Genomic DNA, 13342 nt, shown 5'->3' on the forward strand with positions numbered 1-13342 from the left:
CATGTTTAACATTTTGAGTAGAGGGTTCAAAAAATTGAAAATACTATTTTCTGATTTAGAATAAAGCATGCATAGCAAATGAATATACCAATTGCTTCAAGAAAATACTCTTGATTTGAATGCAAAAGTTTATTATCTCCCCTTTTATCATTATAAATGAGGGGTTATGTTGGTCACTATCTAAAATGTGAGGAAAATTGAACCTTAAAAGCATGCACTTATTGATATGATAAGTTGGAGAAATGCACATGTCCACAGTTTCGGCTAGTAAGGTTTAGATACCAAGAAACATAGGAAGGAGTAAAGGCAGTTTAGATGGTGGTTTAGTAGCAAGGTAGGTTATCTAGTACTTATGACTAAGATTGTTATTCCTAGTTTTTGGAGCAAGTACAAGCATGAAAAATTAGTTATAGATCATCTTACTTGTGCACTACAAAAACTTTGTAATAATCAATACATTAGACATGTCAATGTAGTTCAAAAAACGTCGATATGATATGAAACATACTATTTATAATTTATCTACCCAAGGAGATTTTTGAAGGGAATATTGATATGATTGGATACTATTTGGTAAGCTTGAGATAAATCATGACCAAAGACATCAAATTTAAATTTGCAAGCTTCTTTATATATATATATATATATATAGTTTATTTTGATATAATTTTGTTGTAGAGACTTGGATGGAACAACAAGCATAGATGATCCCAATGGTGTAAGCACAACTCTAGCTCAATTTAGTGAGCATTACTAGGTAAACACATCCATATGAACTAAAAAGAGCATACTGCAATTAAAGCTCTCTATGTGAAGCAATAATTCATACTACAAATTGAAGCTTTGGAATGATCGCCCAGAGCAAAAGAAGTGAGTTATGGGGACTTCATAAAGTTTTGATTAACTAAATTTTGTGTTTTCAATCTGAACATAAATATGGGAATGCATTTATGATTAATTGTTCTTTTCCTGTAATTGTTAGTAGTATTATCTAGTCATCTAGGTTTTTATGAATGGGAATATTGCATCCTTTGGAGAAAATGAATAAAGACATATTTTTGTGAGTTAACAATATTGAACATTCATTTTTCTAGTTTGTGAGAATGAATTTTTTTAATTTACATAATTTCTTCACATTGATGAGGTAAGAAAGACTTAAGAGTAAAGTGTAAAAAGAACTTCTAAGGTTTGAGCTTGAGAAGGCTTAGAAATCAGCAACAAAGGAAACTAAGTAGGATGACATGGTGGTTTGTTACCATAGTAGGGTTGGAGGACATATCTATGACAAGGAGTATGATTCTAAGTTTGTATGAGCAATTATGCCTCAAGTACAAACAAAGCAAAGTAATCATTGATCATCTTATTAGAGCATTACAAAATTATTCCATAATTGGCCACTCATCATAATGATGCATTTCTAAAGAAAATTAAGGGAGATTTTTACTAGAAATACTTATATTAAGAAAAATCATTTGTCAAGAAATAGAACTGATTTATTGTTAGTAAAGTAATCCCTTGAAGCAATTAGAGAATTTTTTCCCTTGAGAGCTACTTTGAGGACCTAAAGCCACTGACATTTTGTTAGAGAAAACCTTGTCCTTACTTTTGGAAAGTTACTATTTAGTGATATTTGGTGTACTCTTGTTTTCCTGGGTACATGGATTGAATGAGACATGAAAAGATACAATGGCTGTTGAAAGGATGCTTCAATTCACTAGTTCAGATCCTAGCTGAGGTGTTTTTGCTAGATTTTGTTTCAATGACTCAAGCTCATATAATCCATGGAGGGAAAATTAATTCATGGAAAAGGCATCAGTTTTATCAACTAGAGCTTAACCAAGTGATTTTGGATTTTTGACCAATTGTTGCCGACACATTCTATTCTTCTCAGCAATATCATATCTTGATTATTTGATCATTGTAATGTGCTTACCAGATTCTTTTGATTTCTTATAGGATGGTGTAAAATAAATTTGAGGGATATTAGCTTTGTATGAATAAGTCAGATAATGTCCCCAAACTATAGCCGGATTGCTTGTGAGAGATCTTTCTCTTCTATAGAGGGTTTTTTTGGGCAGAGGTTTCTTCTATAAAACATTTAGCTAAGATTGTTTTGATTTTCTTTGAACTATAAGTTCTGGATACTGCTAAGTTTTGAAAATATATTTATTAATAAGTTCAAATTTCTTGTTGAATTCATGAATGAATTTTGGAAGTTTACCATAATAATACATATCCCATTCAAAATTGTTGCAGTTTGCAATTAAAAAATTTCTTCCATCCCCTATTTTTTGAATCATGTTTTGATATTAACATTTTCTAATTAAATTATTGGTTTTATATTAACTAGTTTCAATACAAGGTGTAAGTATTTTAAATGTATCTTAAGAATTTTAATAGCTTCACACATGCCTACTAAAGATGATCATGATGATATTTGTATTTGTGAGTTGTTGTCATTGTGAATATAAATTCAAAATTGTACTATTCACCATTGTTGGGATAAGTAATATATGCACCTCCACATAATGCTTTAATGTTTTTTCCTGCATATGTGGACTAGGCCTTACTATCATACAACTACTCACCACTTGGAATCTAGAATTTCATGTTGCTGATGTATCCATTCATAGAGATTTATGAATGAATAAATTAGAATTTTTGCTACTCAACTCATGTTCTTATTTCTCAATGTATTATTTTATATTTTGCTTTACATCATCCATATAATTACTTCCAATTCGTTGACTGTTGGCATTTGAAAGTAGGTGCCACTAGTTTTATCTTGGACTCACATGGGGTCATTTGATATAGCTCTCATTGTTATGAGCCTATTCACTTGGTAATAGCAAGTAGGAGCCACTATGATCCCTAGAAAACCATTTCTATTGCAATATCCATTTTGCTAAGTTGGTTGATATTTGTAATTATATCTTGTATAATGAAAATGAAAATAGCTTTTGAACAAATCAAGAATTTTATTGCACTTGTAGTATAATTTCCTTTTACTTTCATGAACTAAGTCTCAATATCTAAGTTTTAAAATAACCTGGTTGTTGGGGAATTTGTTGATGTTATATGTTTCTTTTTGGTTGTTTGTTTGGTGATTCTTACAGAGATGTCCATTCCACTTTCTTGGTCAACAAGAATGAAGATATTAATTGGGGCTATGAAAGGATTATATTTTCTTCATTGTGCTAAGAAACCAATTATCTATCATGATTTTAAGACATCAAATATTCTACTCGATAATGTTAGTATTTTCAAATACATTTTAAGTACAAATATGAACTATATTTTAGTTTGATGCAATATATATTTTAGTTGCTATGTTTTAAAGCAATAGCAAAGGACTAGTTGGAAAATATCTACTAAAAAAATCTAGGAAGTAGATTCACATTAGTCCCACTTGAACCATATGCCAATGAAACATATTTCTTATCTTGTTGTTTTTTCAATGAAGGATTATGTGGCAAAGCTTTCAGACTTTGGTCTTGCTAAAAATGGACCAAAAGGTGACCAAACTTATGTTTCAACTTGTATCATGGGAACATATGGTTATGTATCTCCTAAGTATGTCATGATTGGTATGCTTGTAGGATAGTAATATTCTATAAATAGGCAACTATTGAAGAGGGCATTGTTGTTGGTGGAGGGTTTTCTCTTTTGAGGCTTGCAGCAAAGGTTGATGCTATTAGAGATACACTTGAAAATGAGGAATAGAAGGTAGCTTAATTTTGTGTTTTCTACACAAGAAAGTATGGTTGGCATGGAAGTGACTTTATAATCCTTAATGGATATGTAGATAATGCTTTGTCATATAAAAATTAGCTTTGCAATGTGTTTGTAACATCTGGCTCTAAAATTTGTTAGTTCTTTGGTGTCTACTAATTGGTCCAGGTATTGTTAAATGAGCTTTGAGCTGCCCAATGAAACTAATTGCAAATAATGTAGGAGTAAATGTAAGTGTTGTGGTTGAAAAGGTTATTACAATTCCTGAGAAATTTTTGAATAGAATCAAGTATATTTAAACTCAATTTTTCATAGCTATTCAATAGAATCTCATTGATTTAAGCTCTTTTGCCTAGGTATGTCCTATTCAATTTCATTAGACGTCAGCCTAAGTGTAGACAACTCTTTCTAGTCCTTATGAAGCCTTTTGAATTTAAGTAAATTGACATTATGCCTAGGAATACAATCTTATTCAATTTCACTAGATTTCATACTTGATGTGGATAGCTCTTTCTAGTGGCTAAAATATTTTCCATTTTCATGTCATCAAAAAAGTTTGTATTCCTACTTGAAATGATATATTTTCTTCCCTTGTAGTATTGATCGTGTGGAGTTTTTTCTACAGCATATGCATTGGGCATCAAAGAAGTAATTCTAGCATATCTAGATGACAGTCTCAGCTCGGATGATTTGCTTACAGGAGTAAGCTTCACTTCAGTTGGCTCTAGCTATGATAATTTTATCAGAGTTGATGAAATCCAACTTCAAAGAAGCCCAAGATCACCTGCATGTGAAAACCTATCAAAGAGAAGCCAAGGAGAGAAGAGCATGGAGCAAGGGAAAAACCCTAAATGAACATGAGAGAGAAAATATGCAAACACAAGAAAAAATCTATTTACAATAGAATGTGATGTTATCTTTTGATACAATGAGGGAGCCAGAATATAAAGAGCTCCAGGAATATTCCAAAACAAGCTATAAGATGCTAAGAGATAAGTGTGACAACTAAGCATACATCCACATAAGGTGGAAAGTCCTCAAATAATGTGAGAGGATAAGTATGACTTAGGAGAGAACAAACTCTTGTATTGTCAACAACTTATAACAAACTCCTAGACTACAACTAATAAATAAATGCATTTACCTAAGTAAGCTTAACTAAATAGAATAAATAATTAGTAAATTAATTATTTACTCTAACACCCCCCCTTAAGTGCAACTTAGGGAAATGCCTTAAGCTCACAAAACTAAGAAATGAAAAAATGCAGAATGCAAAATGGGTCCCGACAATGAGGCCATATTAGGTACCCATGTATAATACAAAGAAATGCAACCTCTGAAAATGGGGAAAGAGAGAAAACCACATGGGAAAAACCCTCCCCCAAAAAGAGGTGATCTAATGAAGAATTGAAGAAGCCTCCAACTAGAGAAATGACCCCTAAAATAGGAACAAGGAGTGATCATGAAGAGCATTACTGAAGCATGAAGAATTCACAAAAACTCTTTCATCAAGAAGAAAATTGATGATCTGAAGAATCTCCATGGAAGAAGAAGGCACGAACTGAGCATGTCTAGATGGTAGATGATCCATCTCACCGAAATGCATAGGTAGCCAACCACTGCAATTTCCTTGTATATAGGATCAACCACTAAATAGATAGCTCACACTATTGAACCATCAAACCAAGAATGCATTAGAACAACAACATAACCCCCCTTAATGCAGATAGGGTGAGATGATAGGCCACTGAGAAGATGGGCCAAAGTCTCCTGCAAATGAATCAAGAATGATGAGAGGAGAGGTATAGGCACCTATAAAGACACGGTCACATTGACGCTACATGGGGCTAATGGCATGGAAGGGAAACTCATTTAACAAAGGGAGAAGGCCTAAAGAAATAGACAACTATCCCCCCCATGGTTCTTTATGAAAATAGTGCATGTAAAACTGACTCAAAATGATGTTCATGACTCCTAGAATGCAAAAGTGACACATTATCTCAGTACGATACATAAAGTGCTTCAAAATGATAGCTACAATGATCAATATTGAAAACAAGTTAATACAAAAGAAATTATAGCTCAAAACAAAGGAAACCATGCCAGGAAAATGATCCTTGGGCCTCAAACACTCAAGATATCTACCATATAGTGAAAATGCCAAAAATATGATAGAAATAGCATGGGCCAAAAATTGAAAAAAAAATGACATTTCTAAAAAAGTGACAAAACCAGCTTTCCAAAATAATAAAGTTTTCAAAAAAATAACATGGGACGCAAAAGACATGCATGCCAGAGTCAAAAACATAAATTCAAAATTTGACTAAAAAATAGGCAAAAAAAAAGTATCAAAACCTAAAAATACCTACACCAATGTCTCTATCTTAGAACCAGCTTTCTAGCGCTTCTTTCAAATCAGAAAATTACCTTCGTATGCTCAAGTTATGGTCAAAAAATTGCAAGTTGGTCAAAAAGGACCCTGAAGGAGAGGCAGGAAGGTGATGCAATGTTGATGTCATGCTGATGTCAGTATTTCACGAGATAAAATTTGATGGCTTGCAACCCATCAAGGCAAAAAAAGAAGCCATGTGGCAGTGCTACGTGGATGCCACATGGCAAGAAGATGGTGTGGTGGGTGATGTGGCAGGGTCTATGTGGCAAAGTGCCACATGGCACCCATGCAAAATGTCACCCCAATAGCTGCTAACTACACTAACAACACTACTGAAGTGTCAGTGACTGTACATGGGTTGCCAACTATGCATGAGTGGTGTTGACTATGATAGAAGCGGCGAACTAGGGGTGCACAAGAAGTTTCCACAGGAGGAGCAGAGAGCAAAGAGGGCACTGTTAGTGGAGCTCTGCTGGCAGGCGGCAGTAGGGCCATGGCAATGCTATAGTCATACAGCTAGTTGCAGTAGCCCACGGGATGAGCACTAATGGCATGGCGATGCAAGAAGAATTTTGTATATATTTTTTTATTTTTTGCCACAAAATTGTCTGTATGACTATATGACAGGGCCTAGAATGAATTTTTTTTGCCTCCCAGAGCTTTGTCTCCAAAATTAAACTTTTTTATATGAATCCTAACTATAAACGGCCTTCAGATCTAATGGAAGCATTCATTTGGGCCCAATGTGCTCCAAATTTTTTTTGATCCCTTGATTTGAAGAGAAAATGCATAAACAAACTAGGGTTTTTGACTCCAAATTACAGCTTCAAAAATCCTTCAATGAAGCACTAGCAGGGAGGCTCTAATACCATGTTGGAGTTGATGAAATCCAACTCTGAAGATGCCCAAGATCACCTGCATGCAAAAACCTATCAAAGAGAAGCCAAGGAGAGAAGACCATGGAGCAAGGGAAAAACCGTAAATGGACATGAGAGAGAAAATATGCAAACACAAGAAAAAATGTATTTACAATAGAATGTGATGTTATGTTTTGATACAATGATGGAGCCTAAATATAAAGAGCTCTAAGAATCTTCTAGAACAAGATAGAAGATGCTAGGAGATAAGTGTGACAACTAAGCATACATCCACATAAGGTGGAAAGTCCTCAAACAATGTGAGAGGATAAGTATGACTTAGGAGAGAACAAACTCTCGTATTATCAATAACTTATAACAAGCTCCTAGAGTATAACTAATAAATAAATACATTTACCTAAGTAAGATTAAGTAAATAGAATAAATAATTAGTAAATTAATTATTTACTCTAACAAATTTTACTACAAAGAGTGGGGAAGGCATAAATAAGTCTTTTTAAAGAATTTACATTTAAGAATTAAAATGATTACATTACTAGTGCATGTAATGTGGGTAATTTTTGATTTGGGTTGAGAGCCTTTATATTTTGTGGGGGTTGTGCAAAATGTGATAGCATTGTGGAAGCAAGTGCAGTATTTCAAGGAATATACATCTCGAATAACAACCATTGTTGGGGTAGAGTGTGCTTCGAGTATTATAAGCAATGTGCTTTACTATTTGGTTGCAGGGAATGCTGATTGGGGTGTTAGTTATTTCTTCAATATAGGAAATGTTAATAGTAACCATGCTAGGATTTGTAGAATGTTGGAGCTAGAAAGTTCATAGTAGTAGGAATGTCCATCTTGGGATGTTCACCTTGAGAAAGAACATTTCTTACTATAGCAGGGAGGGCATGCAATGTAAGATAAAATGATGCATCACCCTACTTCAACAAAAACTGGGAACCTACTCTCTCCAACTTGGAGAGCTCACTACGAGGATCAACCATTGTTTACTCAAACATATATGACATTGTAGGGATGTTGTTTCTTATCCCTTCATATATGGTAAGTTTGAATGAAACTTTAATTTTATTTTTAAATTCAATTGTGTAAATATTTTTACATCATTATTTTGGATCAAATGAATTTGTGGTTTAGCATCAATATTTTGGATCAAATGAATGTTTGGTTCAACATCGATGTTTTGGATAAAATGAATTTGTGATAAGCATAATCTTGTAGCTACATCAACATTAATCTATTTGAAAAGTATTTTTTTTGTTTTTAAATTTGATTGTGTATGGTATATGTCCTGGTGCAAAGTGTGTTGTATTCATGTTGTCTTTGATTTTGATTGACTTTTTATGCTAAAGTGTTAAATGGTGGACTTTCTTATGTAGTTGCTAGATCTGGTTAGCTTTAAATCAAATTCAACTTCATTTAGATTTTTTGTACCAGGCAAATTTGTCCAACTCACCCTTGACTTTTCAATTCCTATACAAATTTTAGTGAGTTCTTTCTTCAGTTTTGGATTTCCAATTTTTATGGATCTCCTGAACAAATCAATTTTTTGGACCAAGTAATTATGGTTTTTAAACATTGAATTGATCAAACCTAGTGGTTTTAAACTTTTAATTTTTTTAACTTGGTACATATGTTTTGTGAATTTTTATCTAAGTAATGTAGTATAGCTTTGTACCTGCCCTAGCTTTTACACCTTCAAGAAAGAATTCAATGGTTTATTTATAAGTTATTTATGCCTTGGGTACCCAAAGATTCTTATAGCATGTCTAATTTTTTTGGGCTTATGATGTTGCTTGATATATATCATGATTATTTGCAGTTCCATTGTCAGTTCCTTTATGTACTTTGATATTTGCAACTCTTTGATCAGGCCTTAAGTTATTCCTTGTATAATTATTCTTACGAGGACAATATGCATATCCAACAATATTGGCTTTCCATTAGATGACACTTGATGGAGGTAGTCAATAAAATAGTTCAAATGCCCTACCTATGATTCAACATTTTGCATGCATGTCTACCAATGTAGTTGCAACTTAAACAAATATATTGCCTCAATATATCTATTTTGTGTATATCTAGCAACCATGGCTTTTGATGACCACATTACATTTAGGCATCCTATTAAATAGTTCACATGACTTATCTATGCTTCCATTTTGCAAGCATGTCTCCCAAGGAAAATGCTACTACTTCATCTACACCGTCTAACAAAATCCTTTATGCTTTGATGGATGCCTATAGCTTATCCCAAAGCTCTCATTTAGGAATTATGAGATGATCAATCAGGAGGAAACAATTGAGAGCTTAGAGTGACACAATTTTTAGATGATCCTATGAAATGAAATGGGCATGCGAGTAGAAAAAAACTAGAAAGACATTGTGTACATATGAAGGCATGAAATGGATGGTTTTGGAGCACTCAACACAAATAGACAACATTTAGTAAATATCATCATTCGAGATCAAATGGGTGTGTGGGATTATATGCATAGTGAATAATAAAGGAGGCAATTGAACCCTCCCTAAGGCTCACACTTGTTGAGGCTAGCTGCCCCAACTATCTCCTCTATATAGATCTGAGCATATAGATGTTTAAGCTCGCAATGGCATAAATGCTATCGGTTGCCCTAGTGGCCATGAGTGTTCATCTTTAGCCACTTCAGAAATGGCCCTTCTTGTGAAATTGTTGTCTAATACCTTTCTAATGAGATAATGTGTTATGAGATCTTCATCAATGGGATGAAATGTGAATGCATGAGGTAGTTGTGTATCACCCATATCATGATTTTAACTAAAGTTAAGAGCCTCTATTATTAAATTATCTTCCCTATTTCCCATAGAAAAGGAAACAAATATGGGTGATAGGGAAGAGAATTCAATAATAGAGGCTCTTAACTTTAGTTATAGTCATGATATGGGTGATGCACAACTGCCTCCTGGATTCATGTTCCATCCCACTGACGAAGAGGTCATAACACATTATCTCATTAGAAACATTTTAGATAGAAATTTCATAGGAAAGGCCATCGTTGAAGTGGACCTCAACAAGTGTGAGCCTCAAAAAAAATTTGACCAAGCATTGGTCAAAATTTTGACCAATGCATGGCAGTTTTCCACTAAGCATTGGTCAAAATTTTGACCAATACTTGGTAGTTTTTGACTAATGCTATGCAAGTTTCTACTAGCATTGGTCAAAATTTTAACCAATGCTTGGTAGAACTTGTGCCAACATGTTTGAAGTTTTTGACCAATGTATTGGTTGAAATTTTGACCAACTAGTGCATTGGTAAAAATTTTAATGAGAAAATTTTTGACCAATGGGTTGGTCGAATTTGGCCAAAATTTGGTCAAAAATTGGGTCAAAATTTTGACCAATGATGGTCAAAAAATGACTTCAAATGTACTAGTGAAGTATCAACTATTCAAGTGATGAGATGTGATCCAAATATAAAAATAACTTTGGATGCTCTAGTTGGAAGATTGACAACTTTTGAGTTAGATAACTATGATAACTATATTCCTAGTTCCAAAGGTAAGGTTCAAACACTGCTATTAGGTGTCCAAATAGAGAAAAAAAGGATGAGAAGAAAAGAAATAAGTATAGAGGCAAGAACGAATTCAAGAACTACAAGGATAAAGGTAAGAAATCCTTTTTTATATTTCAAATATTTTGATAATAGTGAAGATGAAATTGTATATATTGCTATAAAAGATGAATCTAATGATGAAGGAGACAAGATTGCACTTATCTCTCATGTCAGAAAATATGACACATGGATTATTTATAGTGGTTGCTCACATCATATGACTAGAGAAAAAACAAAATTTGAGCACATGGAATATTATGATGTTGGTAGTGTGAAATTTGGTAATAATGAACCTTGTAACATAAAAGGAAGATGATGTATCTCTTTGACTAATGGACTCTTACATAATAATTCTTGTTGGGCTGAAGGACTAAAGAATAATCTACTCAATGTGACATATTTGAATAGCATTAGATTTAAGGTAGAATTTATGGATGGAAAAGCCAAATTGCCGGATGAAAAAAGAAATCTAGTTTGATCTGGAAAATAGACAAAAGGTAATCTATTTTATCTTGATCTCAGTGAAAGTTCATGTTTTATTTCTCAAGTAGAATAAAGTTGGTTATTGGACAAGAGATTATGTCATGTAAACTTTGATAATTTTATTTAGATAATAAAACATAAAAGAGTAAGAGGTATTCCTATTTTGAAGAAACCTAATACAGGTCTATGTAAAAGTTGCCAAATTGGTAAGACGGGAAAGACTAGCTTTAAAAGAAAGAACTATCATTCTGAAGAAGTATTAGAGATTATGCATATAGATTTATGTGGACCTATTGGAATAGAGAGTTATAGTGGAGAAAATTTTTTCATTCCTTTTGTTGATGATTATTCTATAATGATGAATATAATGTATCTAAAGAAAAAATCAGAAGCTTTTCAAAAATTAAAGTGGTATCTAGTAAGAGTGGAAAAAAAAACTAGAAAGAAATGAAAATGTTTGAGATGAGATAGAGGTGTTGAATTCATCTCCAATGAATTCAATAAATTATACATTGAAAAAGGAATTAAAAGACAAATATTAACTCCTAGTACATCTTAGCAGAATGACATAGTCGAAAGAAGAAATAGATCCATCATGGATTGTGCAAGACTTTGATGATAGAAAAGAATGTTGCAATAAAATATTGGAAAGAAGCTATCAGCATTGTAGTTCATACCTTGAATAGATTCTAGCTAAAGAAAGACTCAAATCAAATTCCTTATGTACTATGGTATGGCTACAAACCCCTATGTCTATTGGACATAAGCTTTCCAAAAATGATGATTCCAATGAGGTATCTATTAGACCACTTACATATCAATGATTGGAAAATCACAGTACGTAGTACACTCAAGGCTTGATATTACATTAGAAGTTAGTATGGTTGCAAGATTCTTAGCAAATCCCAAAGAAAATACATGATGGAAATTAAAAGAATCGTGAGATATTTGAAAGGTACTAAAGAGTATGGTTTATGGTACAAAATAGAAGACAATTTGGACTTAAAAGTATTTATAGATGCTGATTGGGCAAGAAGTATTGATGATAGAAAGATCACTAGTGGTGACGCATTCTTTCTTGGTAAAAGACTAGTGTCTTGGACAAGAAAGAAACATAATTGTATCTCTTAGTCCACAAAAAAGGTAGAATATGTGGTAGCAATAGTCAATTTTTCTAATATTGTTTAGTTCAAACAACTATTGATAGGTATAAAGATAGAGATCAAGGATCTAGTAGTTATATACTATGATAACACTAGTGAAATCAATATATCAAAGAATCCTATGATGCATACCAAAATAAAGCACATTGCTATAAAATATACTTTCTCAAGAGAATTAGTACAAGATAAAGAAGTTAGATTGGAATATGTAAATACAAAAGAACAAATTTTAGACATATTAAACAAGCCATTGCCTAAAGATGCATTTTTAAATCTAAGATGTAAGTTAGGGGTCATTCCTTTAACTAAATCTCACTAAATGAAGTTTAGTGATGTATCAACTAGAGCATGTTGAAGATCAATTAGTTGGTGTAGTATTGACAAGGGCATATTGCAAATGAATTATAACTTGAGGTACGCTGATATTCTTTGAATATTGTTTTTGGCATGAGATGTCAAAGAGGGAGAAGTTTACTATCATATCTCATAAAAAATTTTTTGTTGAAAACAAAGATAAGCTTTCTATCATAGAAAGAATTGAAAGGAGGGAGAATGAACTTGGTAGAAGTTCTAGTAGATAGAGGCTTTCTAATAGAGGGTGAAACTGGAGATAGAGTTCACATTAATAGAGGGAGTTCTCATGGATAAGAATCAAAATGAAACTAATGATATGTTCCTTACTTTATTCTTACTCCAAAATTTCATTGTGCTATGACATTTTGTGTTGCCATTAATGCCAAAGAGGGAGATTACTGAAATAATTAATTAATTGTGTATTGTATTTGATGTTACACGAAATGTCATATCATTATCAGTTAGTACATGCCAAACTCACTTGGGAATTAAAGACAGTTTTCTATGGCTATTGAGCATTGTAGAGCTTGTTTAGTTCAGAAGGAAATGTCTACTAAGTTCACTCAATCATCAAAGGAAAGTTTGCAAAATTTGAGTGTAAACTGAGCTCACTTAGTTAATGAAGGAAATGTTGGATAGATCTAGTACTAATAGATCTCACTTAGTTACCAAAGGAACTTTATGAGTATGGAGTGTTAACAAAGTCTACTTGGCTAACACAAGAAAATCTTTTTTGAGTTAGTG

Source organism: Cupressus sempervirens, chromosome 1, assembly GCF_028749045.1.
Source record: "Cupressus sempervirens isolate cs-2001-9-10 chromosome 1, ASM2874904v1, whole genome shotgun sequence".
NCBI classification, from domain to species: Eukaryota; Viridiplantae; Streptophyta; class Pinopsida; order Cupressales; family Cupressaceae; genus Cupressus; species Cupressus sempervirens.